General features: G+C 41.4%; 1 protein-coding gene across 6 annotated transcripts in view; it reads left to right on the top strand.

Moving 5' to 3' along the window:
* LOC137090137 (uncharacterized) overlaps window positions 1-12,482 on the top strand; it is a 48,669-nt gene that overhangs the window by 24,232 nt on the left and 11,955 nt on the right. The window lies entirely within an intron of this gene.

Genomic DNA, 12,482 nt, shown 5'->3' with positions numbered 1-12,482 from the left:
TGATCACATATATAACGTTACAAAATAAATGTAATATTACAAATTACTTCAGCACAATCTGATGCGAATGCACAAGTGAACTAAGTTACATGCGCCAGTCAGAGTGCGTGACTCATGTTGTGCATGCGCTCTTCCTGGATCAACGCAATGAAACACACGGCAAATAAACCCCAATAATTAACAATCACAATGTTTTATTACAATAGTGTTCTCATTAATGGTGTGTAATATGACAGTCCCAATCATAGTCATTATTACTGCTGTTGGAGCTGAAGCTGAAGCTGATCACAGCCACGCTTTTACTACCGCTCGCCTCTAACGTTAATATTAACCAAATGCATCCTTATGAGATAAATCAGCTAAAGATAGGCCTGCACAAAATAAACACAATATTACAACTTACATTTGCACAAAACAAAAGGCTTCGAATGCACATGCAAACTTGCAGTAATGATGAAGGTGTAACTCCAGCTGTAAAATGGTCCCTAGCAGAACTCGGGCACGCTCGCTTCATTTTTCCTCCGGTTTCGCGGTTGAGCCGCACGCGCATGACCCTGCTTAATCGATGATCGATAAGTCTTATCGATCAAATGTCTTATCGACAATTAATCGATCATCGATTAATCGTTGACATCCCTACTAGCAACTAATGTAATGTAAATCCAAAAAGCTAAGTAGTTTCTTAAATTTGATAATTAATCTGCTATGTCATTTCATATCTGTTTATGACAGGTTATGTTGTCTTGGTAATGTCAAGTTGTCATAACAAAGACAACTCCGAAATGTCATCATTGCATTAAAAATGACATAATTAAGCGAATGACACTTAATGACAGTTGTTATAAACATGCATAAAAACTCCTTCATATTCATGACACGTGTCATGTCATGATTATGAAGGTGTCATGTCAGTCTTATGCACACCCCTTCAAGTAAAGTGTTACCGATCCGTTCAGGAAGCTGGTTCAGCTGCGGCTGGCATAATAGCTAAAAGCAGACTCTCCTTGCTTTGAGTGAACTCTTGGTATTTCTAACTGACTTGATCCTGCTGATCTGAGTGATCTGTTGGGTTTGTCACACATCTGTCACAATCAGCACATCTGCGATGTATTGAGGTCCCAGCTCATTGAGTGATTTATAAACAAGTAATAGTACTTTAAAATCGATCCTAGTTGTAACTGGAAGCCAGTGTAAAGGCCTGAGGACTGGTGTGATATGGTCATATTTTCATGTCCAGGCGCAGGTCCACCATCCGATCCGGACAGGGCCCAGATCCGGGATAAACCTCGGGATAAACAGAGAGACTAACATTAGCGTAGATGTCACTCTTTTTATGATGTAACGAGTACATCAGGTGTTATGGGAAGTGTTCCCGGTTCCGGCTGACCTGCACGGCGCTGACATCTTGGGACTGGAGTCTGCACACTAAGAGTTCAGGGGCCTGTTCTTCATACCTCGTTTAACACATCAGAGATGATTTGACAGATCCCAGATCTTTTAATCCTGATAACTGATCTCTGGCTAATTCTTCAAACGAATTTGCGGATTGGATTAATATATCTGGATGAAGTTATCTGAGATCATTGCTCATGCCTGTGTTCCTGAAGGGGGCAGATGATCGAGACTCGAAACCACGTTCAGCAGCGATTGGCTGGCATCAAGACAACATGATGACATCATATTATTAAAAAAGACACCTGACAAAAAACTTGTCAAAGAAAAAAGAAAAAACACGAATTTCTGGACCGTTATAAGGAAACAGACAAACGACCAAACCAACATAACAGTTAGATAAATTAATGTGCACTGTTCTGATGAACGTGATTCCCAATTATTTATATTCACGATTTTTATAATTTTTGTACACACATTTTTATTTTAATGTTGTAATTTCATTTTTAATTCAATTTGAAGCAGATTTGTTATGTGACAGTATTAATTAAAGTTTCTTAAGGGTCAAGATCAAATTATCTGCATCTCTTGCGCTGCATCCCATAATATCCGTCATCACTCACATTAACGCACGACAGAGATTAACTGCTCAGTGCGTGTGTAAACCTCTAATACAGCTATAAAGTCATCAATCCATCACAATTCACAAATACAGCTCTCAATCAACTGACTGTGTCTATAGAATTACACACACATTTTACACAACATTAAAATATTATTTTCAAATAAACGTTTATATGTATTATTATTTTAAATGATAATGAAATAAACAGTTATGGAAATGTAGAAATTAAAGCTAAAGCTCCAAACTGCTCCCAAAAATCCTGAAAAAAGTCCGGTAGTTCCTCAGTGACGACTTCACTCAGAGAAGCCGTCGATCTCAGCTGTCAATCATGACGTCACACGTTTTATAATCAAATAACTAACTAAAACTAAACTTATTTTAAAAACGAACACTTGAAATGAAATGAGAGGAGCAATTCAATTGACTGATAGACAACTACTGTGTAAGTGTTTGTAACTTTTCTCATTTTTGATTGTTTGTTCATTTGTTGTTGGATAAGTGTGTCTGTGTAGTGCAGAGGTGTGTATTATTAGTTTTGGTATATTCTCTCGGTGTGTGTGGGAGTTAGCATTTGTTGAGTTAGCATTTGTTTGGTCATTGCCACGTTGGGAGCGAGTTTGTTGGGGGCGTTCCCAGCTGCTTTCAATAACGATACTCAAGTGAGTATAAATAGCGTGATAGTCCGCGGCAGCGGAAGCGGCAGTGTGAAGCCCTCCTTGTGTGAAGACCTACGAGTGTAAAGACTTCAACTCTTCCCTGTGCAACTCCGCCCGAGCAAGGACCCCGGCAAGGCACTTGAGTATCATCTTCCTTTTCATTATTTGTGTTCGGCTCTAATTCCTATCTGGCCTTTTCACCATGTGCTTTCAAATCTCAACTATAACTACTAGCACTCGTAAATCACGCTCCGTACGCACGAGACGCCACAATCCTAATAATTTGCGCTATATCCTAACATCCTCTGCTACTTTACTCTCTATTCCAATTGGTCTCTGGAATTGCCAGTCGGCTGTAAACAAAGCAGACTTTATTTCATCTATTGGGACTCATTCTCAGCTTAGCCTCATGGCCCTAACTGAGACCTGGATCAAACCAGAGGACACTGCCACTCCTGCAGCCCTCTCAAGCAATTATACTTTTTCACACACTCCTCGGCCTATTGGGAGGGGTGGGGGTACTGGTTTGCTTATCTCAAATGATTGGAAATTTGATCCATTACCGTCTCTACCGGCCAATTCATTTGAATCGCACTCAATCACTATTACTCACCCTGTTAAAATCCATGTGGTAGTGGTCTATCGTCCTCCAGGTCACCTCGGTAACTTTGTGGAGGAGTTGGATGTGTTACTTTCTAGCTTCCCTGAGGATGGCACTCCACTGATTCTGCTTGGTGACTTCAACATCCATCTTGATAAACACCTAGCTGCAGACTTCAGCACTCTACTGACTTCGTTTGACCTTAAGTTAGTATCTACTACGGCTACTCACAGATCAGGTAACCAATTAGACCTCGTCTAAACACGCAACTGCTCCACAGACAACACTTTAGTTACTCCATTACACACCTCAGACCACTTTCTCATCACTCTTAACCTCATACTGACTCCTGATACAAAACGTACTCCTACACAGATTACCTTTCGGCGTAATCTACGCTCACTCTCTCCCTCTCGCCTATCCACTATGGTTTCATCTTCACTCCCTCCACCTGCTCAGTTCTCAGCACTGGACACTAACAGTGCTACCGACACTCTTTGCTCCACTCTAACATCCTCCTTAGACAGTTTTTGCCCCCTTTCATCCAGACCAGCCCGCCCCACCCCATCTGCCCCCTGGCTGTCTGAAGTTCTCCGTGAACATCGCTCTGGACTCAGGGCGGCAGAGAGGAAATGGCAGAAATCTAAAAACAATACTGACCTTGCCTTTTATCAGTCTCTTCTCTCTTCTTTCTCTACAAATGTCTCCACTGCTAAAACAACATACTACCACAACAAAATCAACAATTGCTCTGACTCTCGCAAACTCTTTAAAACATTCTCCTCTCTCCTTTGTCCACCTCCTCCCCCTCCTTCATCAACTCTTACAGCTGATGACTTTGCATCATTTTTCACCAACAAAACAGCTCTCATCAGCAAACAGTTCTCCTCATCACTAACTGACACGCACATCTCAACAACTAACACGAACACGCTTCCATCCTTCTCTCCGCTCTCCGAGGCAGATATTTCTAAACTCATCCTTTCCAATCACCCTACTACCTGTCCACTTGATCCTATACCCACTCACCTCCTTCAGGCCATTTCTTCTTCAATCACTCCTGCAATCACTCACATTGTCAACACTTCTCTTCACACGGGAACCTTTCCCACAGCATTTAAGCAGGCTCGGGTAACCCCACTGCTTAAGAAACCCTGTCTGAATCCAGCACTTTTAGAAAACTACCGACCGGTATCCCTTCTGCCTTTCATCGCAAAGACCCTTGAGCGAGTTGTGTTCAATCAACTCTCTATGTTTCTTGAACGGGACAACCTCCTAGACAACAACCAATCCAGCTTCAAAAGCGGCCATTCGACCGAGACTGCCTTGCTCTCGGTAACTGAGGCACTGAGACTGGCAAAAGCAGCTTCCAAATCCTCAGTGCTCATTCTGCTGGATCTGTCTGCTGCTTTTGACACAGTTAACCACCAGATCCTCCTGTCAACACTTAAGAAGACGGGATCTCAGGAACTGCTCTCCAGTGGTTCAGGTCTTACCTCTCTGGTAGGTCCTACAGGGTGTTACGGCCCAGGTCTAGGGCAGGACCGCAACATAAATGACACAACACAAAATGGCTGTTCAAGTAGTCATTTTATTCACTCATTTTCTTTAGGTTTTTTTTGTATCAAGTCTTTTGTGATACAGCCATTTAAAAACACCAACAGAACATAAAGCAAATAAACGAAATAACGGAAGCAAATGATCAGGGGTGAGCAAATGCCAAAACAATAAACAAAACAACACTAACTTCCCATTAATGCCTAACTCCACTGTGCATCAAAAATAAAGAAAACAAAGTACAGCAACATAACCTACCTCCCTATCTATCCCAACAAACAGGAGAAAAAGGTGGAGGCCAAGTGGCCTACAAAATAAATAAGGCACTCACCCCCTACAGCTTCACAGGTGTTCAACAAACAGATACATAGGACATAGACGTTCAAGACATAAAGCTCTCACGATATTTAACAGCACCCTGTTAAAATATAACTTGATTTAACAGCATTTTCACTAAAGCTGAACATCAGAGCGAACACATCAGCAATGATAATCAAGGAGAGATTCACATAAATGAGATAAAGACACATAACAAAGAGTGTGCGGTAAGGTAAAAGGCGAGAGCCAAAAGTGAGAGCGCCCTCTGGGGAGACTTGGAGGACTTTTATAGTCCAGGCCTCATCTCGGGTCCAACCACTGACGGTCTCTCATTAAACCTTGAGCCAATCCTGTGAGAGAGGAGACACAGGAACATACACAACATACAATATGTCACAGACATAACACCCCCACCCTTAAAATTACAAATACATACATTTGTAATACAAACAAAAACTTCTTTAGATGGATTTACACAGTAAGAATTCTGTTTGATGGGAGAACAACCACCCACATCAATGTCATGCTCCAACACTGTGGTTTCACTGGGCACCTCAGAGAAAAGACACGGAAACTTTTCAATTAGAGCAATATCATCATCCTTCTGTACCGCCATGGCAACACACTTATCCAATGACGGGTCAGCTTTTTGTGCAGCAGCCAGCTGCTCCCTCCCTGTTCCCAACAGAGACTCAAGTCGGACTGCAACAGCTTGATCAGGAACACGGACATTAGAAAAAACATCCTGCACACCCTCATTTCCATCAGTCATGAATGTTTCAGGCACATCTAGAACATCATCAAATTTTCTAGTCTGAGCGCGTGTCACCGCACAGGCCAGAGAAACAGACGGAAATTGTCGACTCACAACAATCGGTTCGCGTAACTCAGTAACATCTGGGGTATTCACTACGATCGGCTGAGGAAACACTTTCCCACCAGCGATATCGTTACCCAAAATCAGATCGACTCCTTCAACAGGAAGCTGGGAGCGTACCCCCAACTTCGTGAAGCCTGTGAACAAATCAGACTGGAGATAAACTGCATGTAAAGGCACTTTAACACAGCCAAGCTCGATGCCACGGATTAACACACTCGATCCGCAGTATGATTGTTCAGAAAATTCTAGCGCACTTTCCAAGATGAAAGACTGAACGGACCCGGTATCTCTTAAGATGGTAATAGGCTTCAAACCTCCCTGCGTGTCTGAAAGAGATACAGAACCGTTCATAATAAATGGACAGTATAGGTCAGTATGCAAACTAGAAATTTGAGAAGGCATAGAAGCCGTCTGGACCAAAGCAACTCCTTTTGGTTTCTCCGGAGATTTACCACGATTCCAGCGCTTACAATCTCCAATTAAATGTCCTGGCTCACGGCAGAAAAAACACACGCGTCTTTCTCCTTCATGAGACACATTCGAAATGGCTTCTCTATACCCTCGGTTTCCCTTATCTTTATTAAAATCTTTCGTGCTATTTTGCACAGAAAATTCAACAGGTGAGCTCTTTTCTCTATACACAGATGGGGTAAAAACTGTTTTGTGCGTGAGCACAAATTCGTCTGCCAAAACCGCAGCTTCCGGTACAGACAAAACCTTCTGTTCATTTAGGTATACCACAATATCTTCCGAAATACAACTTTTAAAATCCTCCAACAGTACAAGTTCTCGTAACTGTTCAAATGTGGTAACGCGGCTTGCTGCACACCATTTATCAAACAACACGGTTTTCTCACGAGCAAATTCACCAAATGTTCGACTGGTTACCTTCTGATGATTTCGGAATTTTTGTCGATAAGCTTCAGGTACTAATTCGTACGCGCGCAACACCGCAGCTTTGACCGCATCATAATCCAGACTTTGCTCAATAGGTAACGCTGTACACACTTCCTGAGCCTTACCCACTAATCTACACTGCAGAGGCAGTGACCACAACTCCTTCGGCCAATGCAATGTAGCTGCAATGCGCTCAAAGGCGACAAAATACGAATCTACCTCCGTCTCTCTAAAGTGAGGAACAAGTGTAACATATCTACTCACATCCAGACTGGTTACCGACTCACCAACAGACGCAGTAGTAGCAGCATGTGGCCGACTTTGATCCGGTACAGCTGAAACTGACGCATTCACTGGCGTGCGAGGAGATGGAGGTCTTGATCTAGGCATAGGCACAGGTACCTTAGGTTGTGCTTTAGCTTGTAGTTCCAAACTACGTAATTTAAACCTACTATCAGTCTCTAACTCCACAGTTCGAAAGTGAAGCAACTTCACATCATAATCCTGTTTCTTTAACTCTAGATCCAACTCCTTCAGTCTAATCGCTAGCATAGGATCAAAACGAGGATGAGTAGGATCTATATTAGGAAAAGACAGAGTTTCCTCACCTACATCAGTTTCAACACTCTTCCGCGGTAACCTTTCAACAGATTCATCCGGCAAAATCCCAGCCTCTATCAACTTGCTATACAACTTCTCTTTAACTACCCGTTTTGGCCCCTCCCTAGGAACAGAAATATGAAAGAAATCTGCAATAAATCAGCTTTACGACACTTATTATATTCCTCCGTAGTAGGAGATAATGTAAACGACGTTAAATCAAATTCCATATTCGACCGTAACTCAGCCCGCACCAAAAAAATGCACACAAACAAATCCCTCAACTTAGACCATCCGCCACGGCCAACCGGTTGGACGAGCCCCCAATTTATGTTACGGCCCAGGTCTAGGGCAGGACCGCAACATAAATGACACAACACAAAATGGCTTTTCAAGTACTCATTTTATTCACTCATTTTCTTTAGGTTTTTTTTTGTATCAAGTCTTTTGTGAGGCAGCCATTTAAAAACACCAACAGAACATAAAGCAAATAAACGAAATAATGGAAGCAAATGATCAGGGGTGAGCAAATGCCAAAACAATAAACAAAACAACACTAACTTCCCATTAATGCCTAACTCCACTGTGCATCAAAAATAAAGAAAACAAAGTACAGCAACATAACCTACCTCCCTATCTATCCCAACAAACAGGAGAAAAAGGTGGAGGCCAAGTGGCCTACAAAATAAATAAGGCACTCACCCCCTACAGCTTCACAGGTGTTCAACAAACAGATACATAGGACATAGACGTTCAAGACATAAAGCTCTCACGATATTTAACAGCACCCTGTTAAAATATAACTTGATTTAACAGCATTTTCACTAAAGCTGAACATCAGAGCGAACACATCAGCAATGATAATCAAGGAGAGATTCACATAAATGAGATAAAGACACATAACAAAGAATGTGCGGTAAGGTAAAAGGCGAGAGCCAAAAGTGAGAGCGCCCTCCGGGGAGACTTGGAGGACTTTTATAGTCCAGGCCTCATCTCGGGTCCAACCACTGACGGTCTCTCATTAAACCTTGAGCCAATCCTGTGAGAGAGGAGACACAGGAACATACACAACATACAATATGTCACAGACATAACAAGGGTGTCATGGAGAGGTAAAGTGTCTAAGTCACATCATCTAGCTACTGGGGTTCCCCAGGGCTCAGTCCTTGGACCACTTCTCTTCTCCATCTACATGTCATCATTAGGTTCTGTCATTCAGAAACACGGCTTCTCCTATCACTGCTATGCTGATGACACTCAACTCTACTTCTCATTTCAACCAGATGATCCTACAGTCAGTGTTCGTATCGCTGCCTGTCTGACAGACATTTCTGACTGGATGAAAGAGCATCATCTTAAACTCAATCTTGCAAAGACAGAATTACTTGTTTTCTCAACCAACCCAGCACTTCATCAAAATTTCTCCATTCAGCTTGGTTCATCGACCATAACTCCATCAAGGACAGCCAGGAACCTTGGAGTTGTGATTGATGACCAGTTAAACTTCACTGACCACATTACTGCAACAGCCCGGTCCTGCAGATTTGCTTTATACAACATTAGAAAGATCAGACCCTTCCTATCAGAACAGGCTGCACAACTCCTGGTTCAAGCTCTTGTTCTCTCCAGACTGGATTATTGTAATGCTCTTCTGGCCGGGCTTCCAGCATGCACTATCAAACCCTTGCAGCTGATCCAGAATGCAGCGGCGAGAGTGGTCTTTAATGAGCCGAAGAGAGCGCATGTTACGCCTCTCTTCATCAAACTGCACTGGTTGCCAATGGCTGCTCGCATCAAATTCAAGGCACTAGTTATCGCCTACAAAACAACCTCTGGCTCTGCACCAATATACCTAAATTCACTTGTTCAGACTTACACACCCTCCAGAAGCTTGCGTTCTGCGAGTGAGCGGCGCCTCGTGGTTCCATCCCAAAGAGGCATGAAATCGCTCTCACGAACATTTTCCTGGACCGTTCCCACCTGGTGGAATGACCTGCCGATCTCAATTTGTGCTGCCGAGTCTGTAGCCATTTTTAAAAAACATCTTAAGACACATCTTTTCCAATTGCACTTGACCAATACAGAATAGCACTTACTGATCACCACAGCAACGACCAAAAGCGCACACTCCTGGATCATATCTACGTCTCTCATCTGGATTTGTGCCTTCAGGCGGGTATGTTACATAGTTATCATAACTATCAGAATCCAGTGTTCTGTATATTGCGTACGTGAGTTTTTGTTGTAGATGGCTATTGCTGCGCGTTTAGCTAGAATACAAAACCAACCCATTGGGCCACTGAATCTGCATTAACGACAACAGCTGGGGCAACAGCCTTAGTCCTAATGGGTTGTTATCATAGCTATCAAAATCCAGTGTTCGGCACTTTGCGGACGTGAGTTTTTGTTGTAGATGTCTGTCTTTAAAAAAAAAAAAAAAAAAAAATTGTTGTGTATTGTGCTAATTAATTGAGATTTCTTACAGCTCTTACAGGTTTTTGGCCTTGTCTGTTCCATTGCTTCTATTACTCTCCCCTTTTTTGTAAGTCGCTTTGGATAAAAGCGTCTGCTAAATGATTAAATGTAAATGTAAATGTAAATCATTGTGATAATAACTGCCTTCAATGACATAAACTACCTTTGGGGAAAAAAATATTTGAGGTGTAATTTTATTGCTTAGTTTGCCTTGCGTCCATTAGAAAACACGGAGGGGTGGCTATACTGGGACCGGCCACCGGGGGGCAATCGAGGCACGAAAGCTTCAGTTTCTGAGAGGGATACTGCAGGCTTGGTATGCCATAGTAAAGAGATGTGTTTTTAGTCTAGATTTAAACTGACAGAGTGTGTCTGCTTCCCGAACAATGCTAGGAAGACTGTTCCAGAGTTTAGGAGCTAAATAGGAAAATGATCGACCGCCTGCAGTTGATTTAGATATTCTAGGTATGATCAACTGGCCAGAGTTTTGAGACCGCAGTAGACGTGATGGAGTATAATGCGTTAAGAGCTTGCTGAAGTACTGGAGCTAAACCATTTAGTGCTTTGAGTAATAAGCAAGATTTTAAAATGTCTGCGATGTTTAATAGGGAGCCAGTGCAGTGTTGACAGAACTGGACTAATATGATCATACTTCCTGGTTCTAGTAAGAACTCGAGCTGCTGCGGTTTGGACTAGCTGGAGTTTGTTTATTAAGCGAGCAGGGCAACCACCCAGTAGAGCATTACAATAATCTATCTATCTATCTATCTATCTATCTATCTATCTATCTATCTATCTATCTATCTATCTATCTATCTATCTATCTATCTATCTATCTATCTATCTATCTATCTATCTATCTATCTATCATGGACCAGCTGGAGTTTGTTTATTAAGCGAGCAGGGCAACCACCCAGTAGAGCATTACAATAATCTATCTATCTATCTATCTATCTATCTATCTATCTATCTATCTATCTATCTATCTATCTATCTATCTATCTATCTATCTATCTATCTATCTATCTATCTATCTATCTATCTATCTATCTATCTATCTATCTATCTATCTATCTATCTATCTATCATGGACCAGCTGGAGTTTGTTTATTAAGCGAGCAGGGCAACCACCCAGTAGAGCATTACAATAATCTATCTATCTATCTATCTATCTATCTATCTATCTATCTATCTATCTATCTATCTATCTATCTATCTATCTATCTATCTATCTATCTATCTATCTATCTATCTATCTATCTATCTATCTATCTATCTATCTATCATGGACCAGCTGGAGTTTGTTTATTAAGCGAGCAGGGCAACCACCCAGTAGAGCATTACAATAATCTATCTATCTGTCTATCTGTCTATCTATCTATCTATCTATCTATCTATCTATCTATCTATCTATCTATCTATCTATCTATCTATCTATCTATCTATCTATCTATCTATCTATCTATCTATCTATCTGTCTATCTATCTGTCTATCTATCTATCTATCTATCTATCTATCTATCTATCTATCTATCTATCTATCTATCTATCTATCTATCTGTCTGTCTGTCTGTCTGTCTGTCTGTCTGTCTGTCTGTCTGTCTGTCTATCTATTGTAAAGAAAACATAAAATAAAAAACAATGTGGGTTCATGTCAGCAGTGCGATTGGTACACCTTCTCTCAAGTGTTTTTTAAGCTCATAATTGGTGGGGTGGTATTTAATCACCTAATTCTTCACTATCACTGTGATAAAGTGACAGCGGAATTTAAGTATTCTTGGTCTGAATTACTTAAGGAAATGTAGCAAAAAGTCAGTGCAGTTTATATATTTAAATTGATGATGTGCATATATAATAACATCAATAATATTCAATATTCAATCACAATTATGAAGATATATATATAATAACCACTGTGTTTGTTCAGGAATCTTCCAATGCAATTAAGGCAAATCTAAATATGTTTAGTCATACAATAATGGAGATTGTGTATTCCTTGTGTGTGTGTGTGTGTGTGTGTGTGTGTGTGTGTGTGTGTGTGTGTGTGTGTGTGTGTGTGTGTGTGTGTGTGTGTGTGTGTGTGTGTGTGTGAGTGTGTGTGTGAGCAGTCCTATGAGTTGGTAGGATGTAGTGAATAGTGTTTGCTATGTGTGTCTTCGTGAGACTGTCATCATGGGATTAACTCTACTTTGTCCTTTGTGTGTGAAGCTATTTGGATCTGTTGGTGTGAAAAGATGGACAATAGATCTTTAGTGAAGTAACACTTTTGGACTCTATGCCATCGTTGATGTGTAGTGTACAGCCTGGATAGATTTGATCTGTTTCAGGTGATATGAGGGTGTAGTGAAGGAGGTGTGTGTTCTGTGTTCTGTGTGGAGATGGGTGGAATCTTATCAATAACAATCTGTGTTGCAAAATTTAGTTCCAGTGCTACACTGGGAGGTCATGTATACATTTTGTGAAGTGTGAATGACCCCATCA

Source organism: Pseudorasbora parva, chromosome 2 (assembly GCF_024679245.1).
Source record: "Pseudorasbora parva isolate DD20220531a chromosome 2, ASM2467924v1, whole genome shotgun sequence".
NCBI classification, from domain to species: domain Eukaryota; kingdom Metazoa; phylum Chordata; class Actinopteri; order Cypriniformes; family Gobionidae; genus Pseudorasbora; species Pseudorasbora parva.
The sequence above is the reverse complement of the archived record's forward strand: the minus strand, read 5'-3'. Positions and strand labels throughout refer to the sequence as shown.